Raw genomic sequence first — 12,730 nt, forward strand, 5'->3', positions numbered from 1 at the left:
TGTTTTGTTGAATGTGTGACTTTGCTTTACAGAAGACTTTTAGTCTCAGGAGGTCCCATTTATTAATTGTTTCTCTCAGTGTCTGCGCTGCTGGGTTCTATTTAGGAAGCGGTTCCCTGTGCCAATGCGTTCAAGTGTACTTCCCACTTTCTCTTCTATAAGGTTCAGTGTGGCTGGCTTTATGTTGAGGTCTTTGATCCATTTGGACTTGAGTTTTGTTCATGGTGATAGATATGGGTCTATTTTCATTCTTCTACATGTTGATATCCAGTTATGCCAGCACCACTTGTTAAATATGCTTTCTATTTTACATTTGATATTTTTTGCTTCTTTATCAAAGATCAGGTGTTTGGAGATGTGTGGATTAATATCCAGGTCTTCTATTCAGTTCCATTGGCCCTCCTGTCTATTTTTATGCCAGTACCAGGAGCACAAGTTTTAAGAGTCTTGTCAACAATGATCTGTTAATGGCAGACAGTTCTTACCTGTCTGAGAGCATGTAACAAGCTATGCAATTGTAGGTAAATTATTTTCACTCTGTAGTTTGAAGATAGAATTCCATCTTCTGGATTTTATAGTCGCTGGTGAGAATTCTGCCAATGTCATGCTATTATTTTTTAAAGGTTTTCATTTTGTTTCATTTTTTGTTTGTTTGCTTGCTTGCTTGTTTTTTCTGTGTACAGGTATTTTGCCTGCATTGTGATTTAGTAGCTGTAGAGTCCAGAGGGGAATGTCAGATCCTCTGAAACTGAAGCTATGAATAGGAATAGTTGCTAGCAGGTATATGAGCGAGCTGGGAACCAAACCCCAGTCCCCTACAAGAGCAAAAACTGCTCTTAGTTGCTGAGCCATCTCTCCAGAAGTGAGATTTATGCTATTTTTGATCATGTCTTTGTGTGTTGCATATATACAGATGAGTACAGGAGTTACAGCAGTCGTGAGCCATCTGATGGCTTTCTGGGAAACAGACTTGGGTCTTTAGCAAGAACAGTACATGCTATTAATCCTTGAGCCATCTCTCCAGACCCCAATAATCCATCCCTCCTTTCTGATTAGTTTTAAGATGTCCTTTCTTTGGCGGAATTTTACTATAATGTGGATAGGCTTCAATTTTTTAAAGAGTCTAGCTGGCTTGAAACTCTCTATGTAGACCAGGCTGACCTTGAACTCATGGAGATCTGCTTGCCTCAGCCTCCTAAATGCTAGGAACAAATAAAGGTGTGTACCAGTACATTCCCATGTGTTTATCCTGTTGGGGGTTCGTGCATTTTGAATCGATGATTCTCGCTTCATCCCACTTATGTCATTATTGCTTCCCCAACATTCTTTCTATTCTGGACTTATTCGGGGTTCCTATTAGTTGTATTTGGGAGGGTCTAGCCTATCTTCCACATCTTTCACCTCCCTTTTTCAGTTTTATTTCTCTATACTGCATCCTGCGTAATTCTCCGACATTGTTGGTTTAGTGATTTCTGTTTAACACATACATAGAGGTTTGTATCTTGATGATCGTATGTTTATTTAGCCTTTTCACACATCCTGGTTCTTTAGCGTACTGTCTATTTCTTATGTTTCTGTATCTATGCCTTGAGTCATTTCAAAATGTGCTCATTTTATGATCTCTAATACGCTGTTATCTAAAGTTCGTGAGTATTTAATCCTGCGGTTCTTCCTCATGATCAGTTGTTTCTTCTTCGATTTTATAGTTTTGAATTATGCACTCATCATAAGTAGGGTTTTATGTGTAGACTTTATTAGAATCCTAATTGACAGGATGTCTTTCTGTGACATTTGTTTGTTTTTGATCAGCCCTCTGGGGCTTATCATTCTTATAAAAACTACTTAGTTTGAGGCTTCCTAGAAAACACAAGTAATATATATTCAATTCCAAACCTTCATAAGATATAGGTCAAAAATTTTTCCCAAAGATTTTCTTTTTTCATTCAGTCTAGGACAAAACAGACAAACCTTCCAGGTCATGGGGTAGATTTCTCCTCACCTAGCCTTACATGGATGGTTCCAGCATGATGGAATGGCTCTTAGATCCGACTTCTGCTATACATGAACTTAAGATATCAGTTCTTGACCGCACCCCGCCCCGTCCGAAGTGAATATTAAATTGTCCACGGCCCTAGAGTTCCGAGGCAGTGTCTCCAACCCTTCAGACTTTCTGTCAGCCCATCATGTCACTCACGGGCTGGCCTACTTCTCAGCTCTCCTTTCATCCGCAGCCTCTGTCAATTTCCTGTGTGCTCATCTATTCATTCAAATAAATATTTGTTTATTTCTAGATAACTGTGGAAAATGGGATCTGGGGTTATCTTGATCAGAACTAGAAATAAAAATTTATTTATATAAGCAAATATGAAATCCACCAGTTGCTGAGATCTCTGGTCATGATACTGAGATTCATTCCTTAAGTATCTCTGACAGAAAAATACACTAGTATTACATTTTTAGGTTGAATTTTAAAATGTTGCAATCATAAGAGCTAGCCACTGCCCTGGGTGCCATTACATAGTGTGTTACAATTTCTGACAAGAGTGTGCAGCATGCTAGGCGAAACTGCTCTGTCCTTTCTACCTCTTCTGCTGGTCTTTACCTGCAAATCGTCTTGCTTTTACTTTCTATATTAATGCCTTTCTTGATCGCTGTGACAAAAATACCCAACAGAAACAGCATAAGGGAGAGGATTCGTTGAGACACATAATTTCAGAGGATCTCAGCTCATCATGGCAGGGAAGAAGGGCAGTAAGATCATTGGCAGAGATTCCTCCATTGTAGCCCCCCAGGAAGCAAAAAGTGCAGGCAGGAATCAGAGGTGGGTATAATATTCAAGACTTCACCCTAGAGACTCTTGTCCAATTAGGCCCCTGGGCCCAAAGACTCCACAACTTCCCAAAATAGTACCTCCCGCTGAAGTTCCAATATCCAAGCATATGAATGTGGAAGTGTGCATCACACTGAAACCTTAACACTTCAGTAGTGTGTTAAGTCATTAATCAAAAACGGTACAGAGTAGAACCATTTTGTATTTGAGTGTCCTGATCAGTTGGTTCAGTTTGAGTCCCAGCATTCCTGTCTGTAAATTAGGGTAATGCTATCTACTTCAACAGTATACTACAGAGTTCTCTTGGGAGACAGAACCAATAGCACAAAAGGGATTGCTGATATCTCGGTGGGGACCTCCAATTGCCGTGCACCACGCCCCCATGTCTGTGCTCAGTGCACTATTACCCAGTTCTCGAGCTTCGGACAAGGGGGCTGGAGGTTAAAATACACAAACACACACAGACAGAGAGACAGTGGCACGGGTCATCCTCGAATTCCCCAAGAATGCCCCCTTTATTGTGTTCAGGGGCAGATTATATAGAGATAGCCACGCCCTGGCCAAACCCACCAGAAACCACTCTCCTGCCATCAGGAACTCCTGAGGGTCTCGTGCTCAGAGCAGCTGTAGGCACTCAGATCAGGGGAAAACAAGTTGTTTACAAGAAATTCAGGATCTGGGGTCTCACTACTCCCAACAGGGGATAATGATAGAGATGGATGGATAGGTAGATAAATGAACAGACAGACAGACAGACAGGTAGATATCTAGCTTACAAAGTCTGAGGAGTTCCACAGCAGACCTTCTACAAGCTAGTGAAGCAAAGAGGCAGATGATCCAAGTCTGAAGGCCTGAGAACCAGGTAGTCAATGATGGAACTCTTGGCTTAAGACCAAAGGACCTGACTGGAATGTTGCTGGTACAAATCCTGGCGTCCAGAGGTGGGTCAACCCCGAGTCTGATATCTAAGAGCAAATGGGGAATTCTGTCTCTGCAGAGAAAGAGAGTGAGTTTGCCTTTCCCTGCGGATTTTGTTCTCTGGGGCCCCTGCTTGTTGGTTGAGGCCCACCCCACACTAAAGATTTACACTTTCCTCACTCAACTAACGTACTGGTTATGTCAACAACTAACTGGTATGTTACTCCACCAACTAACATACCAGTCTGTTGAAGTAAGAGCGGCGGGGCTGCGTCCCCAGCACCCAGCCGCCTGCACGGCTAGCTTTATACCCGAAATAATTACACAGAAACTGTATTCTTTTAAACACTGCCTGACCCATTAGTTTCAGTTTCTTATTGGCTAGCTCTTACATATTAATCTAACCCATTTCTATTAATCTTTGTAGCCCACGAGCTGGCTTACCAGGAAAGATCTTAACCTGCATCTGTCTGGAGTGGGAGAACCATGGTGACTCCCTGACTCAACTTCTTTCTCCCAGCATCCTGTTCTGTTTTCTCCACCCACCTAAGGGTTGGCCTATCAAGGGGCCTAGGCAGTTTCTTTATTAATAAGAAATCACTCCCACATCACCAGTCCCCTGTAAAAACATTCTCACAGACATGCCCAGAAATGGTGCCTCCCCAGCTACCCAGGAATCCTTCAGAACCATCACAAAAGGACTGAGGTAAGAATTAGAAGCCAGGCAGTGATGACGCGCGCCTTTAATCCCAGCTCTCAGAAGGCAGAGGCAGGCAGATCTCTGTGAGTTTTGAGGCCAGCCTGGTCTACAAGAGCTAGTTCCAGGACAGGTTCCAAAACTACAGAGAAACCCTGTCTTGAAAAAAAAAAAAACAAGAATAAAAAAGAATTAGAAAGGATGTTTATAAAGCACCTGTCACAAAAGGGGTTTGTGAATCACTTCTTATTCTCATTTATCATTAGTGTGTGTGCATGTGTATGCACGCGTGCATATACGCATGCATACGCATATGCACACGCACACGCTTTACCCACAGAGTCATCTCACTGGCCCTTGATTTATACTGGGGTCAACAAGATGGCTCAGTGGGTAAAGGTGCTTGCTGCCAAGACTGACAACCTAGTTTCAGTCCCCAGAATCTACATGGAAAAAAAAGCTGTACTCTGACCTCCCCTTATACACACTCACTAACCATAATATCAACAGTAACCAATAACAATAATAATAAATTTACTTCTAGACCTCCATACTCAATAAGTGTGCTTTATTTATTTATTTCAATCACCAAGTGGGTATGGCTTTAGCTGCCTACTGGTAGCTGCAATGATTCTAGCAAGAAAAGCAATGTCTTCTGTAAATTTGCAATTGAAATCTACCTGATCCAGAGGATATGTGAGTGAAAAAGGACCTTGGAAATCCCCAAGATGAGAAGTGCAAGGGCCAGGGAGGAAAGCTGACCACCCCACCGCACCCCACCCCACCACTGACTGACAATGTTGAGCACCACAGCCAGGCTTTCTGATGCCAGGAGTCATTTTCACTGACCACATGACAGAATTTGCAACGAACCTTCTGGTATAATCAGTTTGTATCTGGAAGGCCGCCAAATCATCATGGTTAATCATTCCCCCTCCGCTCTGTTTCTATGGCCCTGTAAACCTATCAATTGAAGCTTGCCAGGGAGCCTCATGACTCAGCGTACATAGCTGAGTTGAAAAACTGTGCTCGATGAAATAATGAAGAACGGTAATGAAGAGCTGTCTTGCCATTACCTGACCTTATGTGCTATGAATTCTAAGCCTGAATTACTCTCCTGCACATTCTGGATCCCTGCTAGCCGTGGCCTAATTATTCTTTTGGCATTACAATTCTTATGTGGTTTTAATATTTCCCCACATGCGAAATGGAAAGGCACCTGCCTTTCATTCCCGGGTGCTCCATCACTCTCAGACTCAAGAAGTTGGCAACCCTTCCACCATGAATGACAATCTCCAAACTTTACACTATGCAGTGACTGTCTACTTGAGTGATGGATGCCATTTGTCAAGGAGAAAACTAGGTTGGAGCAAGAGGCAGAGGTTCATCGAGACCTGCTTCCTCCACGAGAAAAAGCACCGGTGTGTTAGCAACAATGGGCTGCAGAATGACAGGTCTAGGCAGGGGTGTCCCGTCCCCCAAGCTCAGGCAGGTGCTCAGAGGGTCTAGAGAAGAATCAGAGGGTAAATAAACACAAGGCTGACGACAGGCACTGTTTCGCTGCTGCTGGGCTCCGGAGCAGAAGAGTGGGTGACTCAGCAACCCTGAGACCTGGCTGGGTAGGGTGGGTTATCCACAGCCATGTGTCTTTGGGGATGTGTCTCTTCAGTGTGGTCTGGCCATTGGTCTGAGGCTATGTCCTGAAATCAGTGGCCTTTTCTCTAAGAGTCAAGAAACGTGTCCTTCAAAATGTGTAACCAAAATATGGGAGCCTCTAGGATTAGGCCAGGTGCGATAGTTCACAATCAGACTGTGTCCCATAGAAATAGTTGTGCTGTGGACTTTGTAATGGAAAAAGATTTCTTCAGATTTTGAGCCTTGAGGCTTGGTAGTATCCACTTGAGTCTTTTGGGTCACATAACATGGTCAGTTCCCAACAACTCTAGCTCAGGAGGTAACACAGAGGGAGCCAATTCTTCCACCAAAAATTGTGTCCCTCTGCTTTCACAATACACAGTCGACAGTGATACACAGGGCGCATACATTTCGAGTTCCTCTTGTATTCTAGGGAGGCCATGTGACTATTCTTGCACCTAGTGAAGGAGAGAGTTCTACATTTAAGAACACATGTCTGCCTTCTCTGTGCTTACTCCTTCCTTTTTTTCAGATGAAAAGTAAGTCCTGGATCAGTGGTTGCCAATGTGGGCCCAGAAACACAATGGCCATTCTTGTTTAGCATGCTGGTGTACACAGCTGCAATGCTGGCAGTTGGGAGGAAGAGGAAATAGAATCATGAGTTCTAGGCCAGCCGGACTAGACAGCAAGGTCTCTCTCAAAACCAGTACTGACAAAGGCATACCCCTAGGCCTCACCCCAGACTTACTAAATCAAATGCTCTGGGGGTAGGGCCCAGACTTCTGCTCTAACAAGTCCCACCAGAGTCCCAGGCTCCCTGCAGGCAACATAGCAGACAGCAGAGCCAACTGCCAGTTATCCGCTAGCTAGACAGGGGACCACTGTAATGAGGCAAGGCTGGGGATTTTCTGATGCCCATGAATCTGCTAACATCTGGGTGTGCCACTCACATTGCTGGGTTGACTTTAGAATATTATATCTACAAAGATGTGAGTCTGGCAGGAAGAACCCTAAGATTTCCCCCCACCACCACCTACGCCAACTTTCACGTGTTTGGATGGTCTCTTTCCCTTTGGGATGGGCGGAACCCGTGGGTACAATTAAATGTAGATCCTGTCATTATACATGTGATTGTCTTAGTTCCTTCTCTGTTGCTCTGAGGGAACACCAGGACCAAGGCAACTGAGAGAAGAAAGGGTTTGTTTGGGCTTGCAAGGGCTCCAGAGGGTTAGAGTCTATCAGCACCACCGGGGGAAGAGCGGCAGCAGACAGGCATGGCAGCCGGAATAGCTGAGCGCTCCTGAGGACAAAAGCAACAAGCAGAGAGAACTCAAAATGGTGCTGTTCTTTTGAAACCTCAAAACCCATCCCCAGTGGCATACCTCCTCCAACAAACCACGCCTCCTAATCTTCCCCAAACAGGCAGCAGCTGGAGACCAGGTACTCAAATGCCTGGACTGGGGGGTCATCTCATTCAAAGTACCACATTCCACTCCCTGATCCCCATAGTCTCGTGACCATAGAACACAAGATGTATTTAGTCCAACTTCAAAAGCCTGTGCAGTCTTTTAGTCCCAGCACTGTTTCAAAGTTCAAAGTCTCTTCTGAGACTCCGGGCAACCTCTTAGTTGTGACTCCTATAAAAACAAAAGGCAAATAAAATACTTCCAACATACAATGGCACCAAATATATATTACCATTGCAGAATGGAGGAAAATGGGGATGGTGAGGAAATACTAGCCCAAGCATGACCTCAACCCAGCAGAGCAAGCTCCAAATCCTGTTCTCTACAACTGAGGTCAACAGGTTTCGATGGCGCTGCCATCCCAGCTTTGCTGTCTGCCTCTCTCCTGGGCTGGTTCCGCTCCCTGTGTGCTGCTTTCCTTGGTCGATAGCCCAGGGCTCTGGCATCTTCAACATCTTGGGGTCTCTAATGCAATCCCCACTTCAATATCACACACAGCTTCACGAAAAGGGCTTATCAAGGTCTTCATCATCTCTGCCCAACACCTCCTCAGTGACTCGGAAACCTTGGAGAAAGATTCCAGCACTTCTTTGCTTCTGTATCTTTTAGAACTTTAAAGCCAATGACACTTAGAGGACACTGCCAATTTCAGCTGCCAGTTTGGAGTGGACACTGGCCCCTTGAATCACATTTGCAGCAGTTTTTGTTGGCTGTTGCTTTTTAGGAACAGAAAATTCCTTAAGCACTTCCCTTTCAGAAGTTGGAAGCTTGGTTGGGTAGCATCTTGCCCAAAGGGCACCTACAATGGTTTGAATGAACCCCCCCCCCAAGCTCATAGGAATTTGCCCCACAAGGAAGTGTGACCTTGTTAGAATAGGTGTGGCCTTGTTGGAGGAAGTGTGTCACTGGGGAGGGCTTTGAAGTTTCAGAAGTTCAACTAAGGCTCAGGGGCTCACTTTTACTTCCTGATGCCTGAGTCTCCAGATACAGAATGCTCAGCTACCTTTCTAGCATCAAGTCTACCTGAATTCCACCATGCTCCCCACCATGGCAATAATGGATGAAAGGTCTGAACCAGAAGCTAGCCCCCAATTACATGTGTTCCTTTATGTGAACTGGCATAGGGCAAAGGGTTGCTGTTGGCTTCTAGAAGTGGAGACGTCCCTAGCCAATAGCTTGTAAGAAAACAGAACTCTCCCCACCCCAAACCCAATATACATAACCTTTCTAACTCTAGGAAACTTGGAAGAGGATCCCAAGCCTCACTGAGAGAACCCCAGCCCTGGGCAACACCTCTGTGTTAGCCTGGTGAGCCCCTGAATAGAAAACCCAGGTGTCCTGTGGCAGGAATTGAAAAAGAACCATGAAGCAAAGTTATGTGCCTCTTACCAACAGAAATACATTCTGAGAAACAGGGCCTTTGAGGATTTTGTCGCTTTTGCAGACATGGCGTCCTGTAACTGCACTCAGATGCCTGTGACAACAGTAGATAATAGAAGCTTTTGCTTTGTTTTTATTTGTTTGTGATAAGGGTCCCCCTACATGGCCAAGGCTGACCTCCAATTCACAATCCTTTTGCCTCAGCGTCTTAATCACTTTTCGATTGCTGTGATAAAGCATCATGACCAAGTCAGAGTCCATGATGGTGGAACAAAGGTTTGGCAGCAGGAACAGCTGAGATCTCACATGTCAAACAGCAAACAGGAGACACACAGCACACTAGAAAAGGCTCGAGTCTTTCGAACCCCCAAAGCCCACTCCAGTTTTAATGGTCTGTCCTGTCCCTTTAAGAGACAAGCCCTGCCCACTCCCTTATCTGCTGAGGCAAGCTGATCTTCAGCTTCCAGCCTGAGTCCTTCTCTTTTCTCTTGAAGAGGCAGTTTCTGTCTCTGCCTTCTCCCACTTCTCCCCTTACCCCCTCTCCCTCCCTCTCTCTCTGTCTCTCTCTGCTCTGCTCTTCCCCCTTCTCTCCTTCCCTTCCATAACCCACTAAATAAATACATAACTTCACTCTGCATGGCATGCCTAACCATGTCTTTCACCTGCCATTCGGCTTCCTGTCTAGGACCTGCTGGCCCTCATGGCCCAGGGGCCACTCAGGGGCTCCCTGCCTGGGACCAGGCTGCCTTCATGGCCCACCATGGTCTTGGGACCTGCTGCCTGCTGCCTGCCACCGCTCAGGGACCTGCAGCATGGTCTCATGGCCTGCTGCCCACTGCCGCCACTCAGGAACCTGCAGCATTTTACTTAAACCATTCCACCAGTGACACAACTCCTACAACAAGATGAAACCTCCTAATCCATCCAAAACAGTGCCACCAACAGGGACCAAGCATTCAAACATAAGAGCCTATGGCAGGGGGGAGGGCATTCTCACTCAAAATACCATAGGGAACCTCCTGAAAGGTGCTAGCATTACAGGCACACATCACCATGTCTGGCATATTAGGTAGGTGATATAGTCTTATGGGACCACTGTCAAATAGGCTGTCACTGTCCAAAATGTCATCATGCAGAACATGACTAATAAATGCGAAACATTTTAAGTTTCTACATTTGCATATATTTTGTGCAGCAATAAAAATACCAAACTTGGGGTGGTGTGATGTGAGTCTGCCAGGTAGCAAACATGCTTCATGCTTAGTACAGATTCCCTCAGTTTCCTTCGATGGCGTCTGTGTGGTTCAAACAGCCTGCACCTGCAATTCTCTTCAGTCAGCTGGCCTGGACCTTCTGGAGCTGCCTGGGAGTTTATGCTACCCAAGGAGATCATCCGTAAAACTGGTAAGAGAGTATAAAACCCGGATTCCCTGCCTCAAGTTGGGACAAGGTCAGAGGTATAAGTCCCACTACAACACTCCCCTGTAGGAGCAGGTGAGGCAGAAACTTGGGCTGAGATGGCACTCTGCCTGGTTTTCTCTCCTCCTTTACCATCCTCCCCCGGGAGCCCAACCTTAGTTCTTCACCCCTGAAACCTCACAGACACTTTTGTGTAATCACACCCACTAGTCCATTGTATGTGACCATAAGCAAATGCCCGATGCTGAGTGGACCGCTGATGGAAGTCCAATGGCTAGTGACCCTATCTGTTTGTCCCCTGGAGAGGGCTATCTGAATAAAGCACAGTGTGGCAGGGTAAGAAAGGGAAGACCACAGGCAGAAGAGGTTACAGAAGAGGCCTCGTTTGATAACAAACTAAGAAGATTCTTCCAAGAATTGCATTAATCTCTTCTGAGGATGATACTCCTGAATGACCTAACTACTTTCCAGTTACCCAACCTCTTAAAGGGACCACCTCTTAGGAGGAGGAGGAGGAATAGGAAGAGAAGGAGGAGGAGGAGAAGGATGAGGAGGAGGATCAACTCTTAATATTTTATACTGGGGACCATGTGACCAATACATGAACCCTTAGAGAATAAGCCACATCCAAAGAATGGCACCATCCAATGGTACCACTACTAATATCATCACTTTGAGAGTTAGATCTCTACATGAGAATTGAAGGGACTGTAGCATTAAGAGAGTTCCAAAATATCCAAGCTTCGAACTCCACCCCCATCTTCACCCTTATCCTTTTCAATTTCAACCCGACCTAAGTGGGAACATCCCAGTATTCCCCCAAGGGTGCCAAACTCCTCCCTAACTACAATGAGTCTTATATGTTTGAAAGTTCCTGTCAAGCCTGTGATATACATATCTGTAACATACAGCATATACATAAAACGAAATGCAAACACAGAAGGCATGCAGCATGCAATACACACACGGCAAGCATGTCAATGTATACAATAGACAAATAAAGCACAGCACACAAGACACAGGCAATATAGGCAACAAACAAAACAATAGCATGCAGATAGAACACATGACCCACAAACACAGGATATATAACACATAAACACTATACACAGGACACATACAATCCATAAATAACACACAAAGAGAGAAAGAGACAGACCTACACACACACACACACACACACACACACACACAAACAAACAAACACACACACACACCTATTGTCCGTTAGTCCCCCAGTCCCTTGGCCACCTGGGCAAGTCTGAAAAAGATATGGTCCCTATGTGTAGTCTCAGCAGGGATCAGGACTGCTTCAAGTGCCGCGATGTTAAAGAGAGGGTCGTTCCAGTTCATCTCTACTAGACCTGGTAAGCAACTTTCTCCTTTCTTCCTCATGCCTCCATATTAATTAGCCCCATAATTTAAATCTGATGCATTAGGCAAAAACAACTCTGAATGCTTTTGGAGAAACAAATTCCAAATTAGCTGTAGCTAAACATGCATCTATTGGAGAGGCAGGCAGTATGAACACTGACACTGCCAAAAATAGGCACGAGACACACATCTGCTCCTCTGAGAAGGGCTGAGGTCAGTGGGGGTACCAACTGCCTGGTCCACAACCAAGATGGGAAGCAGGGGCCCTGAAAGGGAGGTTCATGGGCCACAGGACATAGGAAGGAAAAGAGATGCTTTGCATGAAGGAGAATGGGAGCAATTCTCTCTTCCCACGGTCCTCTCCCAAGCCTTCTCTTGTCTTTTGAACAGCCCTTCCTGGAGGTCCAAAGAAATCAACTCTATGAAGGATGCTAGATGCTAAGCTCAACGCAGATTTCTCCCAGGCAGCGGATGTCCTCCACCTGCTTTGTCCTCTTTACAGTGTTCCTTAAGATGCAGGCTAGGGTGGACCATTTCAAAACTGTTGAATCTAGCATCAAGGTGGCTGGCAACTCCCAACAGTCTCAACAGTCTCTGACCACCTGGAGAAGAGCTGGTTTTGCCCCCTCAGCACTGCTCCCTTGTGATTAGGAACGCCATATCTGCAACTATGTCTGTGTTCTTTGTTCTGCTGCCTAACTGGTGGTGTCAACTGGAGAGTGGTGGGAACCATTCTGTGTGGTGTAAAAAAGAAATCGTCCTAGAGCCCAGCTTGTGCACCAGAAACACTTTTGTGCTCAAGGGAAGGCCACCCCGCCTGACCTGGAATGGGTTCTCCAGGCAGTATGGCCAGCAACCAATAGGCAAATATGGACTTGGGGACATGGTTAAAACAAACAAACAAAATAAGTAGATGATAGATAGATAGATAGATAGATAGATAGATAGATAGATAGATGACAGATAGATGACAGATAGATAGATAGATAGATAGATAGATAGATAGATAGA

This window comes from Microtus ochrogaster, chromosome 10, assembly GCF_000317375.1.
Source record: "Microtus ochrogaster isolate Prairie Vole_2 chromosome 10, MicOch1.0, whole genome shotgun sequence".
In the NCBI taxonomy this organism is placed as follows: Eukaryota; Metazoa; Chordata; class Mammalia; order Rodentia; family Cricetidae; genus Microtus; species Microtus ochrogaster.